A 19,849-nucleotide genomic window follows, 5' to 3' on the forward strand; every position below is an offset into this window, starting at 1 on the left:
AAAATTCACAGAAAATGGAGTTAGCTTAGCTTTTAGGAGCAGGAGCACCAGGAAAGAGGGGAGAGGGGTGCTGAGCTGCAGTGGTGCCAGGGAGGCTGCTGTGGTCTCCTCTGCCTGTGGGGGGAAGCGATCGCACTTATTGTGTGTGTCCCCACTTCAGCATACAACGCCTAAGGGGGCGTGGCCACACCTCCCTCAATTAGGCCACACACCCCAAAAGTACTGGTGCCCGGGCTTGCTCTAGGGGTCTGTTTAGGAGCTCGGCCCTGATAATCACCATCTTTGTATGACCTTAGCTATTTTAGCCTATAAGTAACTTTTTAGAATTTTTTTTTACAGAGGGATACAAAGGACCTGAGCTGCCCTTTATGTGCCCCTGCCTACCGTGCCGCCCCTCAGCCTTGTGCCCCAGGCGGTGGCACTGGTCGCACAACCCTGGTTAAGGCCCTGGTAACTCAACCTACATGTGATGGAGGTCAAGACACTATATAGGGGAACGATGAAGAGAATTAAACCACAACAAAACCCAACCCTTCCTTTTGCAGTATAGGTCCCCAGCGTGAATAACACACAGTGTAATATCGAGGCCCTGGATAGCGCTGGGCTTGGCGCATGGAGCTGGCAGCCTTAGCTCTGATGCACAGTATCCTGTGTACGGGATGTTTTTGTAGGGAAGTAGGACTTCGGGAACTAGCTGCGTTTACATGTATGGATTGAGACAGAGGGGTATGCTTAGCATGAGACAATGAAAGCTTAAGCAGAACTTTTGCATTTATGAATGCACATTTCTGGGCTCTTCGCTCACCCTCCATGGGCAGCAGGAGATTCCCCACATTTCTGGGAGTTACCCGGACAATCGCGAACATTTCTGAAATCTCTTACGGAAGATGAGTTACACAGGGGGTAAATTTACTAAAGGACAATTTTAAAATCTATCTAAATTGATCAACATCGATGTTGTGTTTCAACATCCAAGTTGATCGATTTCGATTTTTTAATCGATTAAAATCGACCTCTAGTAAATTTACCCCAGAGTGTATTCATAAGGATACTTTTGTGATCGGGACAGATGGAATCAGAAGTGTGGCGGAGAAGTGATGGGCATTCCTGGATGGTGGCTAGAGATAAACGCAAAAAATAGTAATTTCAGTGGGCGTGTTATGGGAGTGTCATGGGCGTGTCAATGCATCACAGCGCAGCCATAGGGGGCCACAGTCAGACAGATATTGCACTTGCCATAGGTCTGGTGCAAGTGTTCATGATGCGCCGATTGTGGCGTCTAAAGAAACACCGGATGTATTACAGAGTGCATAGGCGGCTGAAAATGTCCGTCTCAGTCCTTGCACATTCAGATGCAGGCTACTACACCAGGGGAAGGGCTGACAATAGCATTTGCATATACTCGCAGCCTTGACTCCAGCAACAGAACCTGTCGGGCTCCCGTCAGCGGCAGCCCGACAGGAGCAGAGTGCGAAGCAGCAGAAGCCCGACAGCGCTAGAAATCCCGATCGTGGATAGGTAAGTATGTACTAACCTAACCCCCCTAACCCTAACCCTCCTTAAGGGTGCCTAACCCTAACTTCCCCCCCAAGTGCCTAACCCTAATCCCCCCTCTAAGTGCCTAACCCTAACCACCCCCTTCCCCGCTGCCTAAACCTAAGTTCCCCGGGGGGGTGCCTAACCCTAAGTTCCCCCCGGGGGTGCCTAACCCTCCCTCCCCCTAGCCTAACCTTAACCCTCCCGGGGGGGTGCCTAACCCTAAGTCCCCCCCGGGAGCCCTAACCCTCTCCCCCGCGGCTGTCCGCTCTCGACGCCCGGCATCACTACGATCGTGATGCCGGTCGCCTGTCTCCCGGCGTCGGGGAAATACATCTAGACGCCCGGCCGGGATAAGACAGTCGGGAAGCCGGCTGCCAGTATTTAGGCACTCGGCTTCCCGATTGCTTCCCGAACCAAGGGCCTCATTCAGCAAGGATCGCAGTTGCTAATACGAACGCAATTGGCCGATGGTTGCGATCTTCATATGCATCGCAGTGCACATGCGCGAACTAGCCACTGCAGTGACTAGGCAGACCTATCGCAGAGTCATTGACAGGAAGTGCCGTTTGTGGTTGGTGACGGGGGTGTGGTTGGCGGAACGCAGGCGTGCCAGTGCATTTGAACACCGTTGCAGGGGCGTGCATAAATTATCCAGTGAGTTGCTGTACACAGCCTGAGCACTCATAGCGTGCGATGAAGTTAGCAATTCCTGAGTAAGGTCTGACCTTGTGCAAGTGTGCGTGAGGCTGCGATGGTACTCGATGTTACCGATGGTTTCACAGTCTTGCTAAACATTACGGATGTGTGTTAAGTAAGGTGGGCGTCCCTGTGTAGTGCTGCGACGGCATAGCGATCACAATGGATTAGTATACTATGGCAGTCAGACTGCGTTAGTAATCGCTGCCGTGATCCGTAGTGAATCAGGCCCCAAGAGCGAATGCAGCTGCATCCATCTCTGAATTAGGCCCACTGTGTGTAGATGACAGGATCTCCTCATCATGTAAAATGTTATACATTGGCCTGCTGATAACATTTTCTAGGCAGTAGAATTAGTGCTGATAATACGCTGGTCACTTAAAATGCACATAAAAATGTTTTCTAAGAAACAACGGCCACATTGCTCTCATCATGTATTGTTGCTGCTAGCGTCTGCCACCTGCCTGTACAATGCTCGATATGTCATGCGACTTTCATAAATGCTGGGTCTTGCATGCAAACAACGTGAGAAAATTACGAGCAAAACTATGAATTTAATAGACCAGGTCCCAGAGTTCCCACCTGTCCTCTCTGGTATAATCTTATCTCACGTTTCAGTGTTTCTCTTTCACAGTTTATCCCTCAGGCTCATTTTTTTGTTGGATGAGCTAAATCGGAATTCTAAAATGTATGAGATAAAGAAAAATTCACAAAGGAAAAGTGAGTTTTCTCACAAAACCCAAGACTGTATGCATTATAGTGACACGTGGGATAACATTTGTCTTGTGCTATATGTGGACAACGCAGTCACATGCAAATGTTTACATCAACAGGTCCAAATCTGTTTTATAGGTTTTAATTATATCCATGACAGCATAATGATATGTTGGATGTATACAGAGGTACATTTCACATCAATACGTTCTCACACCTGTGTGATAGGGACCTCACTACTCTGTGCCATACTTACCGACTTTTAGGGGGCAGCCAGGTCGGCTCTCTCTTCACAGCAGTCATCGTGGCCCTGCCCCCTGCAGTACAGAGCCGATATTGCAGCCACTGTAAAGTGGGGGCGGGGCTAGGATAATGCGATTCAGCGCGAATCCCATCATCGTCCTCCCCGGACTGCCCAATTTTGCTCAGTAAGTGGGCGGTGGCCACGGCGGGGTGCAGGCCAGCAGCAGCCGTTTCCGGGAGACTTGCCTAGTCTTCCGGGTGGTCGGGAGCAACGCTCTCGGCCATTTCGGGCGAGTAGGTAAAACTGCTCTGTGCTGTTAGGAGACCCTGCTCCTTTATATAGCCCTCAATATGGGTCCCATTTATTAAGTATCTGTTTATTGGCCGGATAATTATAATTTGTTATTGCTGCTATTTGCGGCAATAAGAAATTGTCTACCACCCAGATGTGTTATTGTACACAAGCAGGGACACACGCCCCACGTACTTGCCCCATGAAAAAGTAGTCAAGATCAAGAATGCCCGAGTGGCTACTACTTGTTCTACATAAATTATTTGAATTTTGCTTCCCCCAGTTACCTGGGATTCCTATTTTTAGGGAACATGCCTTCGATCATGGCAATCTGTTTTTTTGAGGAAAATATCCACTGATTTTACTTACTTTAAGCAAATGCGTGTCTATTTTGGGTGAATTATTACTTAAATGTAGAAAAACTGTAGGATGATTGTTCACATTGTAGTGCGAGTGACACAGTTGTGGGGGTGGAGGGTACCTTAGATTTTGAGCCCCTGGTATAGTTATTTTTCTCTACTAGTGAGTGAATCTAAGAAACTATCGCATATCGATAGGTTTTGGTAATTTGAAAGTAAAGGTGTTCAAATCTGACCAAGTTTTCTTAGTTTGGATACATGGAAGAAAAATTTAAATTTAGTAAGTATGAAATTAATTTACTGTACTAAATTTCATTTTTTTTCTACTTATCCAAACTATTAGCCTTAGCGCAGATTTGAACACCTTTGTTTGCTATAAAACAGGGTTGGACTTACGAAGCGGAGCTCTGGGGAGATCCCTGGTGGGGCCTCCAGACTTGTAGCTCCACCCACTCCTGCGGGTGCACAGGGTCAGACCCGCCATCCGCAACATGGCCAGCCGGGAACCAACTGTACTAAGTTACATTAATACACTATTGACTGCCGCCGACTAGTGTATGACGGTGGACACTCTGCTGCTCTGCGGGGTCCCTGTACTTGTAGCTCCATCCACTCCTGTGGATGGACAGGGCCAAGCCCGCCACACGCCATCCGCAACCCAGCTGGCCGGGAAGCACTGCTGCACTTACACAATACACTGGTGGCGGGTGGCACCGGCCAGTGAATTATATCAACACTGCTGCATCTCTGCATGATGAGATTGCTTAGCAGAGGCAGAGCTCAGCCTCAGTCCTGATAAAATTCCTGGTTGCATCCATTGGTGGTGACTGTCTAGTCTCAGAGCTCGCCTCAGGCTCAGACTCTGAGTCTGGATGACGCAATTGATGACGGGGAAGGTGGGAGGAGCCTTCCACAACGTTACAACACACAGGAGTAACAACAAGCTGCAAGGAGGAGGGACAGACCCAGCCATGCTGCTGCAACAACAACAGTCAACAACACACATGGCGTTATAAATGCCTTAATATAATGAGTAAAGCTGGCCACACACTAAACCAACCTCCATCCAACCAGCCAACTTGTTGATTGGTTGGAATGAAAATCTGGATACGTATTGGAATAAATGATGATCAGCAATTTGCTCCTCAATGCCAGAAAACAGATGAAAATGGTCTTTCAGACAAGTTTGTTAAATGTTTGATCTAAACAATTTGTTCAAACAACTGTTTTGGTCGATTTTCCAGCGTTTGGGAACAAATTGCTGATTGTATACCTTACCAGATTTTCATTCCAACCAATCAACTAGTTGGCCTGTTGGACAGATAATCTTTAGATGTGTGGCCAGCTTAAGTGATTAAAGTTTGAGTTATATAAGAAAATAAACCAGTCCAGCAGGGGGTATAGGTCCAATCCAATTACCCTGATTCACACTTAGGGGTATATTTAGAAGTGGAGATGTTGCCCATGGCAACCAATCAGATTATACTTAACATTTATCATGCATGTTCTAAATGATAGATATTGGTTGCTATGGGCAACATCTCCACCTTTAAAAACCCGCACTTTAAAAAAATATATATCTATACTTGTAGTGGCGTAACTAGACCTAGGGGGGCCCCACAGCAAAATTTTCACGGGCCTCCCTCGGTCCGCAGCCCCCATCTCCGCAATTTCCCTATCTTTGACTTACCTGCTCCATGGTCGCGCTGCGCAGGGCAGGCATACCTCCTCTCCCAGTCGGCTCCATCTCTCCTCACTGACTGATGCTGGGAGGCGACGGCCACGCCTCCTCCTATATCAGTTAATGAGGAGAGCCGGAGGAGGAGCCGGCCGGGAGGACGCAACCATGGAGGGTGGAGGGCGCAACCACAGAGCAGGTAAGTCGAGGGGAGGGGAGTGAGGAGGGTGCGGTGGGGAGTGCAGACGGGAGGGCCACGAACTGAGGCCTGGCACCATACAGTGCCTTGCAAAAGTATTCACACCCCATTTGCAATATTCATGTTTTGTTGCCTCACAACCTGGAATTAAAATGGATTGTTTGAAGGTGTGCATCATTTCATTCACAGAACATGACTACAACTGTGAAGTTGTGTTTTGTTTTATATTGTGAATCAAACAACATTTAGAACAACATAACAGAGAACTTCAGCATGCATAACTATTCACCCCCCTAAAGTCTGTACTTTGTCGAGCCGCCTTTTGCGGCAATTACAGCTGCAAGTCACTTTGGATAAGTCTCTATGAGCTTGCCACATCTTGCCCCTGGGATTTTTGCCCATTCCTCAAGGCAAAACTGCTCCAGCTCTTTCATGTTGGATGGTTTTCGCTTGTGAACAGCAATCTTGAAGTCTGACCACAGATTCTCAATTGGATTGAGATCTGGGCTTTGACTAGGCCATTCCAACACATTTAAATGTTTCTCCTTAAACCACTCGAGTGTTGATTTAGCAGTATGCTTCGGGTCATTGTCCTGCTGGAAGGTGAACCTCCGTCCCAGTCTCAAATCACAGGAAGGAACAAAAAAGAAAAAGTGGGTGCGCTAAATCCGCTCAACTACTGTTAAGTATGGACAGTTGCTGCTGACACCAGACGGTATTCTGCCAGTAACCCTCAATAATATGGATAAAAGGGAAAAAGATGTCTGCGCAGTCGTCTATACACAAATGTACAGGTGTAATTAATTATATGAATTTATTTAAACATGTAATTAGAACTTCAGTTCAATAAAAAAACATAATATAACATCACATAAAATGCATCACATAAACTTCATTTAGAGTGTACACTTCCCGAACCAAGGGTCTCTTTCAGCAAGGATCGCAGTTGCTAATACGAACGAAATTGGCCGATTGTTGCGATCTGCATATGCATCGCAGTGCACGTGCGCGAACTAGCCACTGCGATCGCAGTGACTAGGCAGACCTATCGCAGAGTAATTGATAGGAAGTGCCGTTTGTGGTTGGTGACGGGGGTGTGGTCGGCGGAACGCAGGCGTGCCAGTGCATTTGAACACCGTTGCAGGGGCGTGCATAAATTATCATTTAAAACTGCCTAAAATGCAGGTTAGTAAGATTCAATATACAGAAACATAAGGCACAAAAGGAGACAAGTGCAAATCTCATACAGAATATTTCAAATTAATCCAACTGGATCCAAAAAATAGACTGCCTTTTTCAGCAAAGGACACTGCATTACCTTTTGAAAAAACTCCTGACATAGGAGAGAAACGCGTCAAGGAAGGATTTTAGTGAACTGCTTTTTATTTGTGCATCACTTTTCTCCAGCCATTTGGCACAAAAGACTATTTATATTTGTATGTTCACCAGCGGTGCCTCCGATGTATTGGATACCAAGCTATACTTTGCAAGCTCCAATTATTTACCCCACAACACTCCGCTCAACAGCGTGGTGAGCTTGATATCAGCCGGATCCCACCTTCATTTTCTACACACCGCAGCTTACAGCCGCTGGAGCGGCACAGCTCTGAGATACACTTCAGTGTGGGACACCAACATAGCAGCCAGACTGTGCTCCTTTCCACACGTTGGAGGTAGCAGCTGTTGGAGCGGCCATTTAGGACATACAGTAGAGTGGTAAACTGCACCTGGTATCGTACTTTGTCCCTACTCATACACCGGAGTTGGTGAGTGCCGCAGCGGTGCTGCATTTTGATACTAGAGTCCTCTCTGTGTGGGTGCGCTTAACGCTGGCACGGTAACCCACAGGACATTAACCTCGATATTGGGGTCCACACTGGTGACTATAACAGCTACTTTATTCAAATCATTTTTACCCGCAACAAGAGGGGATCTATCACTATTCGATCACTGTATTTGCTAATGTTTATAACCATTGGTTTGGGATGTTTCTTTCAGTGTAGCTCTAACTAATAATTATATACCTATGAGTCAAATCACAGGAAGACTGAAACAGGTTTTGCTCAAGAATATCCCTGTATTTAGCACCATCCATCTTTCCCTCGACTCAAATTAGTTTCCCAATCCCTGCTGCTGAAAAACATCCCCACAGCATGATGCTGCCACCACCATGTGTCACTGTGGGGATGGTGTTCTTGGGGTGATGGGATGTGTTGGGTTTGCGCCAGGCATAGAGTTTTCCTTGGTAGCCTAAAAGTAAAATTTTAGTCTCATCTGACCAGAGCACCTTCCTCCATACATTTGGGGAGTCGCCCACATCCTAGTGAAGTTGGGTAGAATGGGGAAAATTTTCTCAAGGGCCCCCGAGTAGGGGCGGTGCATAATGCCTCAATTCTATGAGTACTGCAGAAATTTGAACCCCGCCCCCTATTCAAAATTGTGGGACTCGCAGCATTTTACAGCAGGGCAATGGCGCAGTCTGTTGCAGTCTGTCTGGCCCCACCTGCATTCCTCTCCGGTCAACTCCCGGAGAGGAAAATCTAGATGTTGGCAAGTATGAATATATGCCCTTAGGGACCTGTATAAGGTCAGCTCTTCCAGTTCTCTATCTCTCTTGTTTGTTAATCCCCACTCTTTAAGGACCTTGTTCCTTCCTTCCCAGGACCCTAGAACCACCAAGGAGGAGTTTATGCAACAGGTGATAAGCAATAAACTAAAACGAAGCACTTTTATTCCTAACACTTTTCCCAATCACAGACAGTACTTCTAGAACAGCAGCCAGCCCTGTCAGGACCCTGGTGGGCCGGCTAGGAAATTTGAAAGATTAAAGGTTCCACCAGAGTCTGCTTAAAACAACTCTACAAATATGTGAAAAACACTTAGGATCCTGAGATATACGCATGCAACAGTGCCCATTGGCGGTCGACCATCAGCGAGTTTATGCAAATGCCGCTACAAACTCCTTCCCTTGCGTTCATCGGTGCAGGCGAATGTTCAAGGACTGAGACTAACGTGAAACTGGCCTTATTTGAAAGTCACACTTTTTCTTTATATAGTTACTATAATGCTCCTATAATGGCTGGCCACTCCTCTCTGGTGGTTGGCTACACCGCTTCTGGTGACTGGTCAAACCCCATAGTGGGCCCCTATGATTGCATTGCTCTGGTGGGCCCTTCATGCCCCAGACCCAACACTACTACAGTATATAGATAACTCATTTATTTTAATCTGCTACTGCTTTTACTGATTTTTCTGGGTAATCAGTAATTATCATTATATAGTAATTTTAATCTAAATACAAGGAGCTGCGGCAAAGGTGAAAATGTGTTTTTTTTGGGGGGTTTTTGGCTGTTACTTTTGCAATTTGAAACAACAGGGTCTATGGGTCTCTTACATTGTAAAATCCTTTCAAAACAGTAAATAGAGTGGGCCTGATTTCAAGTCGGATGTAAGTACAAATGCGGATGGATGCCGTGGAGATCTGCAAACTGCGCATTGTGCTGTAGAAAGTGATTTCAGACAGCACATGAGCCCTACCATGGATACGCACAGTGACAGACATCAAATGTGCGGACGCATTGCTCTGTCCTTCGACGGAACACTCTTTTCATTAAATGGGCATCTCTGGCTGGTGGGATCTGGTCACATGGTTGAAAGTTACCATGTTAACATTTATAATGTCGACGCCAGAATGTCGACATGTCCACAATGTTGACATGTTGAATGTTGCCATGTGAAGTGTCGACATTCTTAGAATGCCGGCGGTTAGGTTTAGGCTCAGCTGGCCTAGGCTGGCATGCAAAGTTATGTTTAGGCTGCAGGGGAAGGGGGTTAAGGTTGTGGTTAGGCTGTGGGGGTAAGTTGTGGGCAGGCTGTGGGGGGGATGTTAGGGTTAGGCTGCGGGGAGGAGGTTGTTAATTTATCTCCGTTCACTTTATCGCTCTCCAAGGCTTAGTACATAGACCCAATAATACTGCAAAAAACATAAGAAGCAGCACAAAAGCAATGCATTCCTTTCAAGTCATGGAATCTGAGTGTCAATAAGTGTCAATGCAAAGTCCCACGTATGCCCTTAAACGCTTTGTATTGATCGCTATAAAAGCGAAAATGAAGTATGTATGGTTAAATAAACTGGGAGCAGATAAAAGAGATATTGTACATTTACAGCAAATATTTACTCACTCCCACTCACTTTCATTCATCAGTTTCTTTAATCTCCCGCTGCAATACATTATTTCATGTACATTATGTCTAATGTTGTTTGTGTAAGAGCTCTCAATACTAATATTGTTGCATACTTCCATAAAGTATTGAAAACTAGTGAATGATAAAAAACGTACGTTACAAATTATAAAATAAAAATGTGCTGTGTTTACTGGGCGATAAATAATAGGTGCACCTTTTGCCTACACACAATGAAGGCAGCAGACATTTTGTGGTCGATATTTGCTGACAGCTGTAAGCACAGGCTTGCCGTGCTGCCGGCCAGTCAGGGTTCCTGCTGCGGTTGCGTGACCAAGCATTGCCAGGCCACACAGGCGCACTTCACCTGGCACCTTCCAGGCGCAGATTCGTAAAGATAAAAAAAACAATAGAGATGGTAATTTTAGAGTATTAAGAAGAAAACATGCTTTATTTGCACAATAAGCATTTTTTCTGAGTACTGCACTGGAGTTTGGTACGGGATGCCAGCACTCGCGATCCCGGTGGTCAAAAGCCCAATGCAGGCATCCTGATAGGGTTAGGATACCGACACCTGTCGTTAGGTATCTTAACCCTTCTCCTACCCCTGACCCTCCCTGCACCCTGAACCTAACCTCTCCCCCAGTGCCAAACCCTAACCCTCCCCCCCTAGTGCCTAACCCTAACCCTCCCCCCCCAGTGCCTACCCCTCCCCCTAGTGCCAAACCCTAACCCTCCCACCGCTACTTACCCTCGGGATGCCGGCACCAGGATTCTGACAGGTATCGGGTTTCCGGTGCCAGTATTCTAGGCGCTAACATCCCATGTACCGTGATACATCCTCTGCACTGGTATCAACATCCTGAGATGGCGATAACATAGGAGGATAGCCACTTCTATCCTTGATAAATATGCACTAACTAGCTAACCCATGCCTTACTAATGTTATATCTGGGATGGTAGATGCTGGATGGAGAGGTCCAGGTAGAAAATGTAGCGGGTATTTTGTTGTAAATCTTGCCTTAGCAGCAGGGCCCCTTGCTGTATGAATCACATCACCGCGCCCCTGGACTGCCCACTTCTCTGCGGATGTGAGAGGATCTGGAATGTTGATCTACTCTCTCGAGGATCCAGCAGAGATCTCCGAAATTCTTGGTTGTAATGTGTGCTATCGGTATAGTGTTAGGAGGGGGTGAATGTTCATGACAAGTATATACATATTATATACAATAGGTATATATTTCACCAGCCAAGTATCAAAACAAGATTCCCTAAAAAGAAGAGGGCACTTGTAGTGCACGTCTCAATATAGTATCAATGTCTATTTATCTATGCAGTGTCTATCCTGATTGGCACAGAGGAGATCCCAGCTCATGCGCTGCATACGGAAGGCTGCTGGGCATAGGCATAGTACCCCACGTCCCTGTACTCCAGGCAGGCTTCTGTCTCCTGTCAGCATGCAGGGTGCACGCCGGCCATCACTCCAGACAGGGGCTGGCTGGCAACTTTTAGCCTGGGGGGAAAATGCATGCAGGCGGCCCCGGCAGAGGAGTAACGTGTAGCCAGGGTGCCCGAAGAACGTGCGTGCTACGGCGCCCCCCCCCCCTCAAGTGTCCGGGTCCATATGGGATTAATGTAAAGTAAAAATAAAGATTAGGGGCAGCCCCCAGTCGTAGTGCCCATATGCAGTGCCCCCCTGTGCCCCAGGAGAGGACCCCCTTATGCAGGCCTCCAGTAGTGCCCCCAGTAGTGATCCCCCCTATGCAGTGCCCCTTATACAGTGCCCCCAGTAGTGGTTCCCCCTGTGCCTCCAGTAGTAAGCCCCTTAATATAGTGTCCCCAGTAGTGGTCGCCCCTGTGCAGTGCCCCTTGTGCCCCCAGTAGTAAGCAGCTTATATAGTGCCCCCAATAGTGGTACCCCCTATGCAGTGCCCCTTATTTAGTGCCCCCAGTAGCAGTCCACCCCCCATGCAGTGCCCCCAATAGTGGTAACCTTTATGCAGTGCCCCTTAAATAGTGGCGCCAGTTGTAGTCTCCCCCCTATGCAGGACCCCCAGTATTGCCCTTTATATAGAGCCCCCAGTGGTAGTCCCTTCCCCCCTATGTAGTGCCCCTAGTAGTAGCCCCCTCCCTTTGTAGTGTCTCTAGTAGTAGTCCCCCCCTTGTAGTGCCCCCAGTAGTAGTAGTAGTCCTCCCCCTTGAAGTGCCCCCAGTAGTAGTAGCCCCCCCTTGTAGTGCCCCCAGTAGTAGTAGTCCAACCCTTTGTAGTGCCCCCAGTAGTGGTCTCCCCCTTGTAGTGCCAGCCCCCCCCCAGTAGAGACACGTAATAAAGAAAATAAAAAAAACCCACTTACCTGAATCCCCGCTCCCGCCGCCGCCATCCGCTCCTCCGTCTGTCCTCCCGGGCCGGGCCGCTCTGCATTATGGGAGAGACGTCATGACGCCTCTCCCATTACCCACTGCGGGAGCCAGAAGATGTAGCGGCTCCTGCAGTGGGCGCAGCAGCTAATGAGAGTCTGTGAATAATAAAAATTACGTCTACATAAGTGCGCACAGTGCTCCCAGATCGAGATATAAACAATAGCCACAATACTTCCCCACGACTCCAATCAGGATACCGTGTATAGTTGTCAAATTGCAGCAGTGGAGTTTCCATACACATGAAAGACATAAAATTGCCCAAACATAGTGTAGTACAATCACAAATACAATTTATTGAACTCATATGAAATAAAAAAAAATAAAAAAATAAAATGGGCATATGATCATCAATGCCCCAAAAATGATAATAACACAAATGCTATGTGTAGGATGGTTTCTTCCTACATGAGGGTAAATTGTCCTCTTTAAGCTAAAAATTGTGGAATTACCGGAAGTCCCCCTCACAAGGGCCCGTAGTTTTTAAAGATGGAGGTTTCCGGATCACCTCTGTCTCAGGGTCCTTATTCGAGGGATATTCGTATGCAATTCCTCCCTGCTGGACGATCCTGTCACTGTGTACCAACGCGTTTCAGGAGTCAGCTGCTACTTCCTCAAGGTAAAGTGACATGTGCAGAAATGATCATCTTTTATACTCTTTTCAAAATTCACTTCCATGTCAAAGGTCAGGGGATTAAATTTATTTATACCTTTAGTCAGACAACCTATACACATAATCTGGTCATCCGTGTAGTGTCCTTCAGTTGTTTAACAGACAACATACTTCTAAAGTGTCTAGTATACTTCTAAATTACTTTAATCTACTTTTGTATATTTATTGCCGGACCGGAAGTGCGTCACTCCTACTTCCGGTTTCGGCGCACATCAGTCCATCCACAACGCGCTCCCTCCACTCGCACCATGCGTTGATGTAAAGTTCCTCCCTTCGCTATATTCCTTCCAGTCGTGGTTGCTAGGTTTATTAGTGTCTCCGCATCCTGTGTGTGGAACGCATCTAAGGCCCGTCGTACTTCCAGTTTTGGCGGCCATCTTTATGTGGCTCAAATTTCCTCGATATACTGTCTTGTTCTTTGGCGGCCATTTTAGATGGGACACTTCTCTTAGTGTTCAATACAGCCAATACGTATATCCCAGTATTCAGGGTAGCCATCTTATGTTTGGCACTAATCACTGTCAAACGATCTTTTCCTCCAACCAGGTGCCATCTTAACTATGGGAAATTTGCAGATGATTCTTTTTCCCTGACATGATGGCAAAGAAAAGGGGAATTTAGATAAATAAATAAATAAAATCTAATAAAGTGATTTCTGCATGAATATACGAAGGACGGGTGAATGCATGTAATAATTGCAATACTAATCTAATATAAGAGAAAATGGGTGAATAAATATAAAATATAATTTTAAAAACAGTGATATCAATAAAAAACCAATAGGGCTGCATATATAAAACCACAGTGGAGTGACTCAAATAGCTCTGTGCAAATTGGTGGGTGTTATCATATAAAATAAATAAATAGTATATGGTTGTAAAATCTCTATAAAAACCATTTTAACTCAAAGTCTGAGTTGAGTCTTCTTGGGATCATTGTTTTTAATTTAAAAATCCACTGCATTTCACTTTTTGCTAGTTTCTTTTCTTCATTTCTCTCTCTTCACTGTCAAAACTGGATTATTGGCTGAGACAAGATCAGTTTAAAATTGAAGCGTGCGCGACGCCATCTTGCAAATGGCAGCTAGACTCCATTTTAGAAACAAGAATCTGCAAGACGCCATTTTGTGACCAGCGTCACTTGAAGTTACAACTCAGGAGCTAAGAACAGATGGCAATGTTTTTGTTAATCTACCAAGGGCAACTGGAAGAACAAGCTTCCTGAGTAAAAGTAAATAGAATAGACAATGGGTATTTTTACATACAAATTGGGAATCCCTGGATGCAGACAAAGTATAGTTGTGGCAATTGTAATATAATCCAGGCATTGATCTACACAATTGGATTTGTCTGAATCCTAAACAGGTCTTAGCCCCACACACAGACAGGATGGCCCCAACTTCACAGCTTGATTTGGTAACACAGTTCACGCAAGAGTCTGGGAGAACAAAAGAGCTTTTTCCTTTGAACACAGGAAAGGTGGGGGCCTGCTGACAGAGGGCATGTGGAACTACCATGCTCAGCAATCCACACTGCTGGATGTTCACTTCGTGTATGAGAAATTATGCACTTAAATCTCACTCATTAATAACTAGCGTCCTTATATCAAACCCCGAATACCCACACATTATATATTCACACATAAGGTTCAATAAGCTTTAAAGTGTATGATTTAAGTTGGTTCAGTTAGTTTAAATACTGAGAAATAAAGAGATTTGATAACTAAGGTATTACACATGCTAAACAAGTCGTGTTTGGTCTTGTACTGATGCGTATTCTTTTTACAGTATTCCGGTGTTATCGGTGGGAAGGTCGCATCATGCAAACTCGAGTTATGGATCACAGAACCTACAAGCAACAAAATGTATATTTCAGGAACAACTGTTAGGATGTTACAGAGGGCGTGAAGAGAAAGATCCCCAGCTGTTAGAGGCAGGGAGAGTCTATTTGAACCAGCCTGTTAAATGTGCTGTAACAGATGCTTCTCCCCTGGGAACCAATGACACCAGCAACAAACTTCCCTATTATCCTGTTTATTCTGGGGGGGTATAAATATGTGTGCACGAACGCTGGTTCTCAGTCTTCGTGCTGAACGCTGTATGCCCATCCCCGGGTCCGGAAGCGCCTGCGTATGTATACTGTACTTGGGTCTGTATAATTTCCTTTTGCGCCTAAATTGTGTCTAGATCAATTGCATGTAACTGTCTGAACTTTTACCTGAATAACACTTGTGCTTTGGAACCACAGATTCCACGTCTAAGTCTTTATTTACGGTATGACTGCGTACGTGCATCATCCTTAGAAGGTATAGGCAGGACATTAGAAGGTATAGGCAGGGGTATATAGAGGTTCATTTTAATATCGTCAGATGGAGGCTCATCGAGTGAAGTCACTTACCTACTCACACGGCACATACGGCTAGCAATATCTCAGCAAAGGGTGGAGTGGCCACATGCAGGGTTTTCCTGCAACCGCTTTGTGCTGAAAAATCGCTATCCGTTTTTGTGTGAGCAAAGGAAGCTGACTAGAATCCAGGGACAAGAAAGGAAAAAGTTTGTTTTCCTTTGTTGATAGAACCTAGCGTTTAAAGGGGTGCCGCAGTATTGAGTATGCGGCTGAGTCGCAGTTTTGCACACAGAAAAGACGCACTTTTGCGTACACAGTTAAAAAAAGTCATTATACGGTTGTGTGGTAGTCGCATTATTTATTTTTTATTTTTATGTGGCTGGTCGCACAATAGCGTATACGTACTTCCGGTTGTGCTGCCATGGTGTTTAAACAAAGCCGTTGAGGTTTACATGTTTTCATTATTACCAATATCTGGGTTAACGTGCATTTTTCTGCGCAGGAAAAAAGTGTGTAACAGTGAATATTTGTTGAACAAAGTTAAGGGTATCGTATGATCCTTAAGGGCTAGGTGCAAGGGTTAGTCTAGCCGCTCGGTAAGCAGCTTTACTGTTCTATACACAGTAGCAGGTGTACATGTTGTCTTTGTTGTAGAGAGGTGCGTGAGAGTAGCCGACATATAAATTCTCATAGGTGTGGAAGTTGCCTTACTATATCTTATCCGGGTGTGGAAGCTGCCTTTTTCAAATCTTATCCAGGTGTGTGGGCGCCGCCGACTTAAATCGTCCACAGGTAAGTGAAAGTGTCTTGATTGTCTTTCACCGGTTTAAATCTTTATTGAAAAGCGTAGGAGTTGTCTCAGAATGGGAGCCACGCAAACAGTAGAGATGTTAGGCAATGATGTGCTGCTAATGGAGGCGCCGATCGGATCGGCCCGTCGTATCATGCATACCAAGTACGGTACTTATGCAATAAGGTATTGTGATTTATGGTTTAATATGACGAGGAAGAGTGTTAGACAGTTTCCCAGAATTGGTAGTTTTGATAAAAATGTGTTAGACAATGTCCGGGATCACATCAGTTTGATGCGCTCCTGAGAGAAAAAGGTTAAGTATTTTGAATGTAAAAAACTGTGGCAGCATGAAGGGGATGCGTGGCTTAAAAATGTGCAAACGACGCAAACTAACGTCGTGAGCACATTGCCAGAAAATATGTCCACGACGCTAAATTGCAATACGGGTGAGCCGCAAAATAGCGCGCACGTGTGGCAAGGTAGCATAGTGGAGAGTACTGCCAGCAGTTCATGCTCACCTCCCCCACCTTATGTGGATGGAGGTGCAAGTACAGTTACCAAAAATACCCATAAAAATTTAACAAACAACTTGTACCCTCTCTTAAGCAACTATAAAGAAAATGTTCATGATACGGATGATGAGCCTATTGTAATGTCTGCCATTTCCCATGCTGTGCAGATGATAGATGCTGCATCACCACAATCACGGGTGGTGTCTCCATCTCCATCGGTAACAGCAAGGGAGGTGTTAATGCCCTCTGCACCCGTAGAGGAAGTTGTTCATACCATACGTAGCAGCAGCAGATTAAACCCCCAGCCAGGTAACCAGGTCAGAGGTAGCAACGCTACCGGTCTGCATCCCATTCGGACAATAACTTTTCCGAATGGAAATGCAGATGCGAACGGTGTAGTGCCCACGAGGGAAGTAGTAATGCATTGTCCCTGGACAAGAGCAGAACTAAATTCCATCATAAATGATTTCCTCGATCCCAAAAAGGAATTAGCCAAATGTCAAAGATTTTTGAGAAATTTGGGTAGTTCACATGAACCCACTAATAAAGATTGGCGTGTGGTGTTAAGGGCCTGTCTGCCACGCAAAACCGACGTGATGAAATTTATCACGGATTGTGTATTGGATGGTGACGTTCCCTTAACAGACCAAGTAAACCAAGGTAACATTTCCCGCATTGTAACACAATTGGGTATATATTTTTCAGTAGTAGTTAACTGGAACAAAATTTTCACCATTAAGCAGAAGGAGAGTGAAACTGCAGAAGATTATTGCGTTCGGGCTCTGCAGACTATCACCCAGTACACTGGGATAGAGGATATTAAAGATAGCACTCACCACAGGGGAATGATAGTCACGGTACTCATGGACGGTCTGAAAGACGACTTAAAGACTCGGGTTCAGACCTCACAACCTGGCTGGAGGGGAATCACAATAGATAACCTCATAGTGTCTGCCATAGAACATGATAAAAATATCACAAAAAAGAGAGAGACCCAGAGCGAAAAACTAATGGCTGTCAGTATCCAAGCTCTGGAAGGAATGACAATAACATCACAGCCAACCTACACACCTGCACCTGAACAATTACACATCCTCACCAATCGCACACCACAGCAAACACATCCTTACCCCACATATCATACACAACCACAGGTCTCATACTACCCACAAACTTCATACCTCCCACAATACCCTTATCCTTCACATCCTTACCCATACCCACCACCTTTCCCTCTTGCTCAAAAGCCACAACAATCTTTTCATCCACCCCGCTCAAAAACATGTTTTAATTGCAACCAAGCGGGACACATAAGTACTGCAAAGTAAAGAACACCACACATGAACACGGGTTTCCCATGGGTTCATAGGTAACCCCAGTATCTTCTCCCAGGCCTTATATGACTGTTTACAATCTTTTCAACCTATCAATGGATCTGTTCTAATGTAAAATGTGGATGATTTATTGTTGTATTTTAGGTCATGTTTAAATGATATTAAACTGTTGTGCTTTGTCTCCCACTCACAGGACACAAGGTTGCTAAGGATAAACGGCAGCCATGCCAGGCTAAGGTCGAATTTTCGGAATATTATCCAACCCAGTGGCCCAGACATTATTTAGAGCAGTAGCTATTAATAACAAAATTTAATTGCAGGAACCTGTATGCAGATACTATATCCCTGGAATTATTAAAAAATGATGGGGGGACTTATTTTACAGGTGACGTTTCCAAGAACATGTGTAAGGTGATGGGTAACAACACTAAGATTATCCCAGACTGTCTTTTCCTTTATTTGCCCCCCCTTGGAGATACTGTACAAACAGGCAGCCTCATGTGAAAATATGATAATGAGGTTACTGTAAAGGGTCTCACGAATATGAATGCGAATAACAGAAATTGAAAGTGTTATTAACTAACATATTTAATGCAAACCGTCATGATGTCAAATCTGGAGAATTTGTTATGATCCAAATTTTTTTAGCTCAGGTTGTTAGACTGATCGGTGGAAAGATGCGTATCTGACGATACTACATCCACAAAGGGTGGCCGAGGAAGATACGTGGGTCCATTCCACTCACTATAGGGAGGTTAACCAACCGGTGGAGATGCAAGGTGGAGACAAGGCCGATAACGTGGACCTGTGACTTAGGAGCTTGTGTCGGAAGGATTAAAAAGGTGATGGTGAGATATCTGAGCTAAAGAAATGTGTAGATTAGTGCTTTCAGCAATGGAGTGGTCTGCTGTGGTCATCCTAGTTTTTTTTTTCCAGAGTTTTTGTCATGATGATCTGTTTGGGGATACTCAGTGTCTGTGATGGAAGACCGATAAAGGAAATGTGAACTGATGGTGGAGCTGATGGAGTGGAGTCAGGAGGAGGAGTGCAATGCCAATCAGGGGAGTGGCAGACCAATTTTAGTATTGTAATTGTTATGTTATTTGGGAAGAATACTTCCAGAAGTTATGACCCTCACACATGTTGAAATGCTTGGTATACGTAAAAAAAACATACCATCACCATATCTTCACACACAATATGAACACAGAGGCAAAAGAAATATGGTACCTGATGACATACATAAAGCCACTCAGTTAATCAATGAGACAACTGGTTTTCAAGTTCTAGTCGCATTTGGACCCCACCAGAATCGCTCGGGGTACATTAAATTTTAAATATATTCAGGAACTTACTAAATTGATAGATAATATCACCGAGATGTACGATGACACATTCAGGTATACAGGGAGAGATTTGCAAGCGTACAAGAAAGAACTGGTACAACACAGGCTAGAGTTGAATTATTTAACTGCTGTTACTGGAGGGTATTGCGTAACATTGGCCACCCAATTTGGAGTAAAATGTTGCACCTATGTCACCAATGATACCATCGACCCTAAGGAGGTGATAGACCGGAAGATGGATGAAATTCTGCAGCTAAAGTGGGAATTTCGCAAGAACCATAATGCTTCAGTGGCTGAAGCAGGGGAGAAGATAAAAGGATGGGTGCCATGGCTGAACCCAGTGAAATGGTTCTCAGGTCTAGGGGAATGGGTCCAGGAAGTGATCGCCAGCATAGGCAAATTCTTGATCCTTATACTGATTGTCATCATAATGATTGGCATATGCGTCCGGTGTGTTCCTATTGTGTTGAAGTGTGGAAAATGTAAAAATAGAGTAAAACGAAAGAATGAAATCATGATGGTGGCC

At 45.2% G+C, this 19,849-nt stretch overlaps 1 long non-coding RNA gene across 1 annotated transcript in view; it reads right to left on the reverse strand.

Annotated features, from left to right (window-relative positions):
* Nucleotides 1-12,628: 12,628 nt before the first annotated feature.
* LOC148517221 (uncharacterized) overlaps nt 12,629-19,849 on the reverse strand; it is a 567,443-nt gene continuing 560,222 nt past the window's right edge. The window contains exon 5 of the long non-coding RNA XR_015879310.1: nt 12,629-13,582. This is a non-coding gene — a long non-coding RNA (uncharacterized LOC148517221). The remainder of the gene's footprint in view (nt 13,583-19,849) is intronic.

The sequence above is a fragment of the Taudactylus pleione genome, unplaced genomic scaffold (assembly GCF_031769625.1).
Source record: "Taudactylus pleione unplaced genomic scaffold, aTauple2 ptg000225l, whole genome shotgun sequence".
Lineage (NCBI taxonomy): Eukaryota > Metazoa > Chordata > Amphibia > Anura > Myobatrachidae > Taudactylus > Taudactylus pleione.